This window comes from Podarcis vaucheri, assembly GCF_965113315.1.
Source record: "Podarcis vaucheri genome assembly, chromosome: W".
NCBI lineage: Eukaryota > Metazoa > Chordata > Lepidosauria > Squamata > Lacertidae > Podarcis > Podarcis vaucheri.
In genome coordinates this window covers 13736383-13749766 of record NC_138757.1, presented here as the reverse complement: position 1 = coordinate 13749766, position 13384 = coordinate 13736383, and positions in this window count along the sequence as shown.

The following is a 13384-nucleotide window of genomic DNA, read 5'->3' as shown; positions in this document are numbered from 1 at the left end:
TCCTTGGTATGAAACTGACACTTCTCCAGTTTCACCCACAGTCTGTTGGCTTGCAGCCTGCTCAACACTTCTCTGACGTCTCTCACATGTTGCTCCTCATTCTCCGAATACACCAACACGTCATCTAAGAAGGCCACGCAATTCTTGTAGAGCAAAGGCCCCAGTACATGGTTCATAAAGGCTTGAAAACACGCGGAGCCTGTTTGTAATCCAAAAGGCATAACGAGGTATTCAAAGGCCCCCAAAGGGGTGAACATGGTGGTCTTCCATTCATCCCCTTTCCTTATACGTATCAGGTTGTACGCCCCCCTTAGGTCCAGCTTTGTAAAAATCTTTCCTTTTCGCACCCTGGTCAAAATATCATCAATCCTGGGCATAGGAAAAGCCGCCGGCTCTGTCACTGCATTTAGGGCCCGAAAGTCACATACCAGCCTCGGCTTGTCCGTGTTTTTTTTATCCACAAAAAACACTGGGCTACCCCCCGCTGCCTTGGACTCTCTGATGAAGCCTCTCTTCAGGTTCTTGTCAATGAACGCTCGCAACTCCTGCATCTCCCTGTCTGACATGGCATACAACTTGCCTACAGGAAGCTGTGCTCCAGGGAGTAAATTGATCTGGCAATCAAAGGGCCTATGCGGGGGTAGTTGGTCCGCTTCCTTCTCGCTGAACACGTCGCTGAGATCAGCATACTGTGGTGGCACCTTCCCCTTCTCCATTACTTCCGTCCCTGCTAGGGTGGCTTGGGCCCCTGCTGACCCCTTTTCCGCCCTGCAGTGTTCTAAGCAGTGTGCGGAACCGAAGGAAACCACTCTTTGATGCCAGCCCACCAGCGGATCATGTAGGGCTAGCCAGCTCATTCCCAAAATAATGGGAGCGCCTCCCAAGGTGGCCACATTAAACGCTATCAGTTCTGTGTGCCTTGCCACCCTCATTATCATTGGGACGGTCTGCAAGCTGACGCCTCCTCCCAACAGTTCCCTGCCATCGATCGTGGTCACCTGCAGGGGGTTGCTTAAAGGGATAGTCTGTATCTGGTGCTCAGCAGCAAACTCCTTGCTCATGAAATTGCAGGAGCTGCCTGAGTCCAACAGCGCCTTTATTTTTAGGGGGTGTCCATTTTGCAGCTCTAGCGACACTTCAATCACTAGAGCAGGTCGAGGAGCTTCTGGCACTGGCACTTGGGGAAGGGGCACTTTCACTGCTCTTTGGCCTGGCTGCAGTGCCCTGCTGGCAACCAGGCGTTGGCTTTTACCTGCTCCGTTTCTCCCTGCTCTTCCCCCCCAACAGCTCCCACCATCCCTTGCCATTCCTTCCTCTGGGGGCAGACTCTGGCAAAGTGGCCTGGCTGTTGGCAGAGATAGCATTTCCGGGCTCCCTTTCCCTCCTTCTTCACCCCCTCACTGGGCTTTGAAACTGAGCGCGCGCGGGCTGTTCCGATTTCCATCGGCTCTGCCGGCGGGAAAGCTGGCTCAGGAATGTCTGGAATGCGTAACTCCTTCCAACGTTCCCCTCTCCCTTCCCGCCTCTCCAAGGCTCTTGCCTCCTGGCGCGCTCCAATGGTCAGCGCAGATTTGGTCAGCTGATCCATAGACACCGCCCTGGGGCTCCTGGCCAGCTCGTCTTTCACAGCTGAAGAAAGACCTTCTTCAAATAACATCTGAATGGGTGCTGCCGATAAATCCCACCCCAATCTGTGAATCAGCATGGTAAATTCAGTCCAGTACTCACGGACAGATCTGCTTCCCTGCTTGCAAGCCATTAGCTGTCTGCGCACCACCCCTTCCTCAATATCGCTGGAAAACATGATATCCATTGCACGAAAGAATTTCATAGTGTCCTTTAGGATATCGTTGTGCGTTGCCATCAGGGGTCGAACCCAGTCCCGCGCCCCCTTCTCAAGATGCCCAATTACGAACGCAACTCGCGATTCCTCATCAGGGAACTCATCAAACTGCACATTCAGAGCATATTGCATCTCAGTCCTAAAGGCATGGTAATCCTTGGGGTCCCCCCCAAACTTCTGCACCAATCCTGGTACCTTTCCGGGGAACTGAGTGGTTCTCCCCTTTTTGTCAGCATCCTGAGCCCTTCTCTCCTCGAGCCTCGCCGTCTGCAGCGCAAGTTGGACCTCCAGAGCTTGATACCTTTCTTCCAAGCTTGGACCAGCTCCAACCCCTGCGCCTCCGGTTCCGACTGGGTTGCTCATGATGCTTTCTCCTGCACAGGCAGCGTACAGAGACTGTCAGACTGCTGTCAGGGGATGGTTAGCTGCTTGTGCTTAAAATTGTGCCCCTTCAGAGTTTGTGCGACCCCACAAACCTCTGTGTGTGACAGAGCTCCTCAGACATGTCTGCTCTAGTCACTAGTAGAGTCTGACAGTGGCTGTCTGCGGAAGCGCTTCCAGCAAAGAAGTTCCTTAACGGAAACGCGTCTCCTGGACTCACGACGTGGCAGCTTCCGGCGAAGCATGGGTCTCCCTGCAGTTGCTTCTGACACCTCCCCGCTATTTTCGCTCGAAGTGTCTCTCACCCCTTTCTCTCCCCTGCTGCTTCCTGCCTGGGCTGCTGCGTCTCTCTCAGCATTACTGAGATCCTCCTCCAGAGACCCCGCGCTCCCCCTGCTGGTCCCTGCTTTGGCTGTTGACTCTCTCCCAGTCTCTGGGAGCCTTACCACTTCCCTTTCCTCCGATGTCAGTTCCCTGACACAAGTCAAGAAACAAAAAGGGACCAGGAGATTGTTTAGTATTTCTGAACTCGAGGCTACTCAGGGAAAAAATCCTGTTAAAGAATAGAACTGATCCCTTGTGTATAGAGGGCAAAGTAATCGAGATTATGAAGGAGATCCTGACCAGGTTGTTGAAGAGGAGAGATAATTACAGATTCTTAACAGCAGCGCTGAAGAAAAATAAAATTCTGTTTAGGTGGGAATTTCCCGAAGGACTTACCTTTACATATAAAGAGAGAAGAAGAACCCTTAGATCAGTGGAGGAGACCAGAATTTTTTGGAGGAAGTACTAGGAGGAGCTGGGAGGAGAAAGGCTCCAAGAGCGAGAAGAAACAAGATAAAGCTAGAATTATTATAACGACTTCTACCTTTTGTGCCCTTATATATTTTTTTCTTTTTCTTTGCCAACTACTCCTGATTTTAAAGTAGTTCATATAAATTTAATAAAACTGTATGGCCTTTAAGTGTATTTCCTGGAATATTAATGGTTTGAACAGTAAACTGAAAAGGAACAAAGTAGAATGTACCTTAAAGAAAGGAAAATGGGATATAATATGTCTACATGAGAGCCATGTATCTAAAGATCATATATGGGTATTAAAAAACAAGAACTTGAGTCTGGAGTTTATAGCTGCAGGAGCGGAAAAGAAAAGAAGGGTGGTAATTTATGTAAAACCAGCGTTAAGTCCACAACTAATATTTCAAGATGAGGAAGGTAGAATAGTAGGAGTAGAAATACAAACAAATCAAGAAAATATAATAGTGGTAGGAGTGTATGCTCCAAATAATAATAAATCCGAATTTTACAGAAAATTGGAAGAGAAGCTTTGGGAATTCGAGAATGGAAAGATAATTATGATGGGAGATATGAATGGAGTTATATCTATTGAAATGGATAGAACCGAGGGGGGGGGGGAATCAAACTCAGGCAGACTACCATTATCGTTCTTCCAGATGACAGATAATCTTAATTTATTTGATACCTGGAGATTGAAGCACCTCACTGAAAAGGATATTACCTATTTTTCTGAAGATAAAAAATCGGGAGGGAGAATAGATGCAATTTGGGCCTTGAAAAAATTGACACTGAGCTTGGTAAAAGCAGAGATTCTGAATAAATCTCTCTCAGACCATAATCCAGTTATTTCACACATAAGATTTAAAAAACATACGAGAGGGAGGTGGAGGATGAATGACGAGGTATGGAGAGATGAGCAAAAGGTGAATAAAATGAGGGAATTGTTGAAGGAAGTTTTTGAACTTAATGAGAGATATGGGACAGACAGGAAAATCTTTTGGGATACCAGTAAAGCCTATATGAGAGGAACTGGAATACAACAAATGACAAGAATAAGAAAGGATAAAGCAAATGATACTATGGAAATAAATAAACAGATAAGGGAGAAGGAAAAAGAACTGTTGAAAAATCCAAAACAAGAAAGTATAATCCAAAATATTAAAATTTTACAATCCCAATTAAATAATTTAATAAAGAAAGAGGTGGAAAATGGACAATGGACAAAAATGGACAAAACAAAGGTATTTTGAGTCGGCAAATAAACCTGGTAGAATGTTGTCCTGGTTAACAAAGGAGAAACAAGCCGAAAGGGTTATAAATAAGATTATTGAACAAGAAAAAGAAATTACAGACCCAGACCAAATAAAAATGATGTTTAGGAATTTTTATAAAAAATTATACGAGTTGGAAGACAAAAATGAGGATAAAATTAAAGAGTATGTAAGAGAAAACAAAATCCCTGAAATAGATGGCAAGGAATTTAGTAATTTAAACTCGTGCATAAGCTCAGAAGAAATAAGAGAGGTGATAAGGAAAATGGAAACTGGGAAATCACCAGGTCCAGACGGAATACCGATTATATATTACAAGAAACTAGAAGAAGTAATAATCCCTAGACTGAATGAGATAATGGAAGAAGGGGAAATTCCTGACTCTTGGCACGAAGTGTGGATAATCTTATTACCAAAACAAGGAATGGACCCAAATATTATAAAGAACTACAGGCCAATTTCACTATTGAATATTGATTACAAAATCTTCGCAGGTGTGTTAGCAAATAGATTGAAAAAAAAGGTTGAACAGAATAATAGGCAAGGATCAGAATGGCTTCTTACCAGGGAGACAGATAAAAAATAATACAAGAATAGTGATTGATCTTCTAGAATATATTGATATGAAACCTGGTAAGAAGGTGGCAATGTTACTGGTAGACGCAGAGAAAGCCTTTGACAGTGTGGCCTGGAATTTTCTGGGCCACACTGTGGAAAGTTTGAAACTTGGGAACAAAATTTTGAATGGTAATAAAGCGATATATGAAAACCAGAAAGCTAAGTTAATAATTAACAATGAAATAACTGAAGAATTCTAAATTGAAAGAGGCACCAGACAAGGATGTCCTCAATCCCCACTTTTGTTTATTATGACGCTGGAAACACTCCTAATAGCGATAAGAAAGGACCCCAAAATAAAGGGGATTAGTCTAGGTAATAGACAATATAAAGTTAAAGCATTTGTGGACGATGTAATCAGTACTATGGAAAACCCAGAAGAAAGTATACAAGAAGCCCTAAAGAAATTGTTTGAGTATGGAGAAGTATCAGGCTTTAAGTTAAATAAAGAAAAATCTAAATTATTAACGAAAAATATGGGGGTAAAGGAACAGGAAGAATTGGAAAGAGTAACAGACCTTAAAATCACCACGAAAGTTAAGTATTTGGGGATCTGGATCTCAAATAAAAATACCAATTTGTACAAGGATAACTATGTGAAGAAGTGGAAGGAAATAAAAGGATATCTAAATAAATGGAATAAACTGAACTTGTCTTTATGGGGAAGGATATCCTTGATAAAAAATGTCAATTCTACCAAAAATGCTCTTCCTTTTCCAGACGATCCCAATAATTATCGGGACAAAATGTTTTAAAGGTTGGCAAAGGGATCTTTCTAATTTTATCGGGGAAGGTAAGAAGCCAAGAGTAAGGTTCAAAGTACTGATGGAGCCTAGAGAAAGGGGCGGGTTCGCAGTCCCAAACCTCAAGCTGTATTTTGAGGCTGCATGCATGACATGACTGAAAGATTGGATGTTACTGCCAGATACTGAAATCTTAGACCTGGAGGGCTGGGACAAAGTTTTCGGGTGGCATGGCTACCTGGGTCACGATAACATAAAAGCACATAGAGGATTCACTAATCATTTGGTGAGAAAGGCCCTATTCAAAGTTTGGGAAAGAAATAAAACAATAGTAACAGCCCAAACTCCCTGGTGGTTATCACCTATAGAGTCATCAGCCTTGCATAGAAGCAATATGAAAGATAGCTGGCTAACATATAGGGAACTCGTAGAAGAGATAAAAGATTGCCCGACAGTAAAGAAATTTGAAGAATTAAAAGAGAGGGGGGTGAATTGGTTAGAATATTTCCAATTAAAAACAATATTTGAGAAGGATAATAAGCTTAAGGGGTTTGATTAAAAAATCTCGGTATGGGAGAAAGAAATCTTATATAACAACCAACAGATTCTCTCAAAAATATATAAATTGTTACAAAATGGGAAAATAGAAAAGGAGGAAAAAGGAGACGCTATTAAAAAATGGGAACAAGATCTGGGCCACCCAATTGAATATAATGAATGGGAAAGACTATGGACAAAAAATACAAATTTTACAGCATGTTACCTAATAAGAGAGAACTATATGAAAATGCATCACAGGTGGTACCTGGCACCAGAAAGGCTTGCAAAAATGAATAAAACATATAATAATAAGTGCTGGAGATGCAAGATACAAAAAGGAACCTTCTACCATATGTGGTGGACATGCCCCGATATTGGGAAATTTTGGATCATGATCCACGGAGAAATAAAGAAAATATTAAGAATATCATATAGTAAAATTCCTTTTAGGAATTTTAAATGACGATATTCCAAAAGACAAAACTAGATTTTTCTTAAGGCAGCCCTGTTGACATCTTAAGGCTTAAGGTTCAGGGAAGTTTTTAACGTGTGATATTTTACTGTATTTTTGGTTTTTATGGAGGCCGCCCAGAGTGGCTGGGGAGGCCCGGCCAGATGGGCGGGGTATAAATAATAAATAATAAATTATTATTATTATTATTATTATTATTATTATTATTATTATTATTATTATTTGCAACATCTGCAGCAAGAATCCTGGTGGCTAAGTATTGGAAAGGGAAAGGGAATCAGTTACTCACTAGGGTAGAGTGGTTATGTAAGGTTTCAGAATACTTAGAATTAGCCAAATTGACAGACATAATAAGACAAAAACCAAAAAGTGAAGTAAAAAAAGAATGGGCATGCCTAAATGAATAGCTCAGATGTCAAGGTTCGAGGACAGAAATCTGGCTGAGTCTGGAATAACCTTGTGATGTGAAAGGATAAGAAAGAGGGATTTATATCTAGATGTTAGGATAGAGAAGGAAAACAGGAAGACACAATGAGAGATAAAGGAAGTGTTGTGGGACTGGTGGAAGTCAATGTCTTGTTGTTGTATTAGTGTTTATAGTATTAATTTGTGGTTCGAGGACCCGACCGCCGCGAAGTAAAATGAAGACACAGGGACACGTGATTAAGGTTAATGGGCTAGAAAAGGCCACAACTTTATTAATTACAGCAATGAAAAGGTATTGGCTTAGGCATTGGATCGCAAAACAAGTGGGTTTATTCACCAGGGGTTCATCACCTGTTGATGCTAATCCAACTATAGGCTCACCCCTGATGTCACCGCGGGTCGTGCCATGGCCTCCCGCCAAGCAGGCTTCGGACGGAATACACGACCGCCAGATTCCTTTACCGGAATACCCCTATAAATTGAAGGCATAGGCGATGGCCACACCTAGCACTTCGACACACCACAACACATTATTCCAATGCCTAACTGCCACCCGAGCTAAAGGCTCGCCGCCAATACCTTCAAAGCTGCAACCAATCCCAGATGCTTTTGCTGACACTAGCTAACCAAATGTCGTTCCCCAGATCCGATAAGTGGACGCCGTCATTCCGGTATAAAGCTTGGTCGCCGATCCGGATACGGTCATGATAAATGACTCGGCCATACATAGAGCGCACCCAACGGGCTACCGCCCGAATTACGAGTTTCCTGGTTCTTTCAATGGCCATACAGCTTTGCGCACCGCGCCAAAGAAGTTTTTAAATGGAGCTGCCGCCCCCTGAAATCGCGGAGGCGTGGGGGAGCAACACCAAAGGGAGAAGGCAGCACGTGGGGAGAGGGGGAGGAAGGGCTCCAAGCCAAACCACGGAGCCTGCTAGAGAAGGACACAAAGCCAGCTAGCCAGCTAGCGAAGGGGGAGGGAGGACAATGTCAGCTCAGGAGGGACAAAATTCCAGAGTAGGGAGGGGGGGTAACGAAGGGGGAAGGGGGGGAGTTGAAATAATAATAAACTGCTGGAAAAGCCCTCACAGGAATTCACAGCAATACGGCAGTTTTAAAATGCACCAGCAAATCAAACAGAAATAGTAAGCACTCATAGAACCCACACCAGCAGCTCTCAGATTTCCCCCCTTCCAAGCACGCTGAGATGCTGCCCGCAAAGACACAGAGAGTGTCTGTTTTGAAGCCTGAAGAGCAGCACACACACACACACACACACAGAGAGAGTGACTGATTTAAAGTCGGAGAAGCACAGCACACACATACACAGAGTAAAGGCTTCGGGATCAGAGATGAAATTAGGAACAATTAGGCGGTATTTGGAGAAAGTAAAGAGGGAATTAAAGGTGGAATTAAAGTAAAGGTAAGGTAAAAGCAAAGGAGGAATTACAGGCTTCCCTTTCTCAGAAGTCCTCTTCCAAGTTAGCTCCATGTGGCTGCTTCTCGCTGCAGGAACACTGAAGAGAGAGTATCCTCCTGACTCGCACAGGACGACAAAGAGAAATGAGGCCGGGGAGAGGCTGGCACTGCAGCATAAAGGCTGCTGGACACGCCCCCCATGGCACCTGGTTGGGCGGCCACCGGGGGGGGGGGGCGTGAGTGCCAGCCAGGTGAGCTGGAGGCAGGGAGCAATGCCCCCTGCTAGGAGCGGTGTTCGGGCTCCCGCCCACAACCACTCCCCTCTCTTTCAGGGAGGAGAGTCTTTGTAAGATATGGATTTGTTGTTGTTTTGTTTTTGTTTTTTTAGTTGTTGTTGCTTTCCTTAGTTTTCAAATGTTGGTTTTGTGTGTTGTGTATTGTTATTTTTCGATATTTTTTGTGTTGTTGTTGTGTGGAAAATACTAATAAAATTTATTTTCAAAAATAACAACAAATGATATAACAGTAAAAGACAGCAGAATAATAATAGACAACATGTTTTAAACTTAAACATGATATGTTAAACTTCCCATGGGGCTTGCTATTCTAGGTGGGCGGTAGAAGAAGAAGAGGAGTTTGGATTTGATATCCCGCTTTATCACTACCTGAAGGAGTCTAACAGCGGCTAACATTCTCCTTTCCCTTCCTCCCTCACAACAAACACTCTGTGAGGTGAGTGGGGCTGAGAGACTTCAAAGAAGTGTGACTAGCCCAAGGTCACCCAGCAGCTGCATGTGGAGGAGCGGAGAATCGAACCCAGTTCACCAGATTACGAGTCTACCACTCTTAACCACTACACCACACTGGCTCTCATGGTTCTACAGCACAAGCTGAATCCTCCTTCCATCGAGCACTGGTGGGCGGTAAGGAAATTTTACCGTCAAGAAAGACACATTAGTGGGTGGTGGGTATAAAAGGTTGACTACCCCTGCTTTAGTCAGTCCTATTTTTTTATTGAACAACCCCCAAAGTTCAGCATTATAAGTATGGGCTTAGCCAGGATTTATGTTAGGGCAGGATATATGGGGGCAGGGGAGGGCAGAACCGAGCTTTAGTTAAATATTTTTATTTATTTATTTACTTAATTTACTTGATGGGGGGGGGGTAGCTGCCCTGCACCACCCTGGTTATGCCCATGATTATAGGGAAGGGTTTGGCGACTTGGCTGCAGACAGGATAGACGAAGCAGGAACCAGGAACTTGTAGTTAGGTGTTTATTATATACAGTGGACTATTTACAGGACTAGAACACGGATCTTTAGCTTGCTCTCTCATACACGACTCACAACTCCTACACTGACACTCTGAACTCTGAGCAAACACATTCCAATTAGTAGGCCATCACTCCCTTGAGAGAGCTTGACCAATCAGGGAGCTGTCTCCATGCCTCTGTTATCACCAGGCAGACATACTCCTTCACATGACCTTCTGGCTGTCTGCCAAACCTTAATTGACTCTGTGTGAGTAGCTGCACGTACACAGATTCCCAACAAGATGGAGGAGCTCTGATCAGAAAGAATTTCTTGATTTCCTTTCTCTGTAGCTGGGCACCAATAAGGCAAGCATTTTAGTGCTCTGTGCAAGTCAGAGGTAAACAAGAAAAATAGAACAGAGCAGGTAGAGGAGATGGAGCCGGAAACAAACCTAGAAATCTGTTTTTAGAAAGTGAAAGGGGACGAGGCAGTAAAACCAGACAAACTTTGGTATAATTTATTGCTGGTCATAAAGGCTGCCAACATAAAACCTGTAGGAAGGCACTCTATAAAAATAAAAGTTAGTTCATATTTTCTATATAAAAAAGTTATTTCATATTTTCTATGAAAAATAGAGTGCTCTGCTATAAATCTGATAAAAGTTGTAATCATAGGAAAGATTTGTTTCACTGGTGAACATTTTCTTTTTATATTTCAAGGTTGTAAACTTTCACACTGAGAATATTTAACCAGGACGCACAGCATCTCTGAGGAGCAGCATGCCTTACTGTAGTTCTGTTGCTGTGGTTGGATGTTTGCTGGTGCTTTCTGTGCTTCTGTTTTAGAGCTGCAGTTCTCAGATGGATAAATACATGCCATGAATCTTCCTACTTAATAGGGTTCTAAAATCACAATCAAGAGGCTGTGTGAGCCATGTTGGCCTCTCCAGATTAAAAGTCAAAGAAACTGCAAGGGATTTTAAAGGATCTATCCATTTGGTTAAGTTTAGCACACCTTTAAGCTAGGCAAGAGTCCTCCATTTTGTGACAAATCTTGGGAGTTTAAATTAGGGGATGAGTGTGAGGAACGCTGATGGATCAGACAAAAGGCCTGCCTACCCTAGCAGTCTGATCGCTCAGATTCTGTGTCCAATCAGATGCCTATGTGAAGTCCAAAATTGGACAGAAACTTGATAGCATCCTGCCATTTGTGATCCCCAGCAACTAGTAGTCAGAGGGTTGCTACTGATTCTAGTAGCCATTGGTAACCTTGGTATGGTATGCAGGCACATGCATGATGCAGCTGTCTTGCTGAAGTAGGTCAGGGCCTAGATGGGGGATCGAAATGGAATTCTCTCATTATTAAGACTTAATCAGGACTGAGCTATAGACAATTGTCAGCCAGGAGATCAGGGCTGAGGAATCAAGCTAGGAGTCAGAGCCAGGAAGGCTATGGTTAAGGGGTGGGAAATCCAGATGGCTGGAATTTATGCAAATTGAACTTCAGCAACATCTGGAATGCCACAGATTCACCACCCAGCCACAGTTACTCAAAGTTACAGCCCAAACAGTACATCTTTTATCATAATTCCTGTGCCCATTGGCCAGCTACGGTAGATGAGGCTAGTCAGGAGCCTGAGAATCTCTCTCAGCCACTGGGTTCTAGTGCCTGTGATTCTTGACATGACTTAAAATAGAGGTTCTGAGGGCTGAGTCTGCCTAGGGTCCAGAACCTTAGCACTTTTCTAGTACCAAATGTGCATTGGAGAAATGGTTGCTGATTTTATAGCAAAGGAAAGGCACTTAGAAGTGCCTTTACAAGAAGTGTAATGATGCACCTCACAGTCCTGGATCGCCAGTTTAGAGACAAGGTATAGAAGCTTGCCTGGACATTTGTCAGGTGGACAGTTGAATGTTGCATTTGTGATGTTCCCGGTGTTGTGATTTGAGGACCCGATCCCCGCTTGGGGAATAAAGACACATGGACACAGTATAAAAGGTTGATGGGCAAGGAAAAGGCCACAACTTTATTGATTACAGCATGTGAGAAGGTATTGGCTTAGACATTGGACCACGGAACATTAGACTCCACCCACTCGGAGAGGGGTGAGTCTGAGGAGGGGTTAACCACCAGTAGGGGAAGCCTGTTGATGCCAATAGAACTATAGGCTCTCTCCTGATGTCATCGAGGGTCGTGCCATGGCGCCCTGCCACATGGGCAGGCTTCTTAAATGGGTTCTTAAACAGGCTTCTTAAATGGGTTACAAAGCATAAAAACTTGTCACTGTAAACTTAGTAAACTGCCCTCACACCTTGCTGCAAAGTAGGGTAAAAATCCCTGAAATAGAACACACACAACACAGAATGCCAGCTCCCTCTTTATAAAAGTTTCAAATATATAGACTTAACATAGCTGCCTAACCCCTCCCCCCTCCACACCCATACTTGAGCTTGAAGCCATGTTACATTAGCAAATAAGTGCTCTGCTCTTTCATAGGGGGTCTTCCAGACACTGCTAGAGATACCACACACACTTGCAGCCACAATAACCAGGAAGAACATGATACCTCCTCTTCTCTCACAAACACATGCAGAGCAGAAAGATCTAAATTATGGACAACAATGCTCTGTATGGAAGAAATCCCCTCCTCCCTAATACTGCATCTCCCATGCTATTAAAATGAAATTGTGTTCGATACTCATTTTAATAACCCCGTTTAAAAAACACCATTTAAAGCTGTCTGCTTCCCAATGCTGCTGTGTTAAGCCCACAGTGCCAAAGGGCTTCAATGCCATCAGAGGGCACTTTGCTGAGGTCCCCCTCAAACCTAGAGCTGGTCCTGGATGGTGCCTTACCATCCTTCAAGCTAGGGCACATCCCACTTCCTCTAAAACATCCGGTGTGGTACAATAGGGCAGGGACTACTTTGGTTCTAGCAGTTCTAGATGGCTTATCAGGAATTCAGGTGTTTTGAAGGTTTCACAAAGGAGTTTCACAAAGCCTCAGTTAAACCCAAGAGCCCTAATTGTGAATGCTGTACCCAGCCCTGGAAACAGGAAGTGTGAGTTGCTCCATTTGGACTTCCTATTCAGCTGTAGTGCTGCCCCACAGTCTTTAAAGCACCACTAGCAAAGGCCAATGTTGTCATTATTGCTGTGTTTCCCCCCCCCACCCTCCTTCCTCCCCCCTGCCCGGAGTTTGATTTTGACATTTGTTGCCAGTTAAGGAAATGCACTTTAAAGCAGCAGGAAAGGCCGGGGGCGGGGGAGCTCTCCAGAAAGTGTGTCACACCATCAGCTTCTCACCCACTTTCTCATTGCCAGGAGAAATGCTTCTCTTCATAATTTACAGCTACTGTAATAGAGATGGCATATTGAAAGCTATCGTCTATAATTACATTGAAATACATTTTTGCTGTAGGCAAAAGTATTGCAAACGTCCCAAACCTCCCAGAGCAGCTGGGACCCTGCTGCCATCACCTTCATGGATCTCTCCTGGTTACTCCATCTCAGAAAGGATGTTTGCAGAGTTAGGAAAGCTGCAGAAAAGGGCAACCAAAGATGATCTATGAGGTGAAGTATTTTCCCTGCAAGAAAGGCTTAACCTGGTTGGTCACTGTG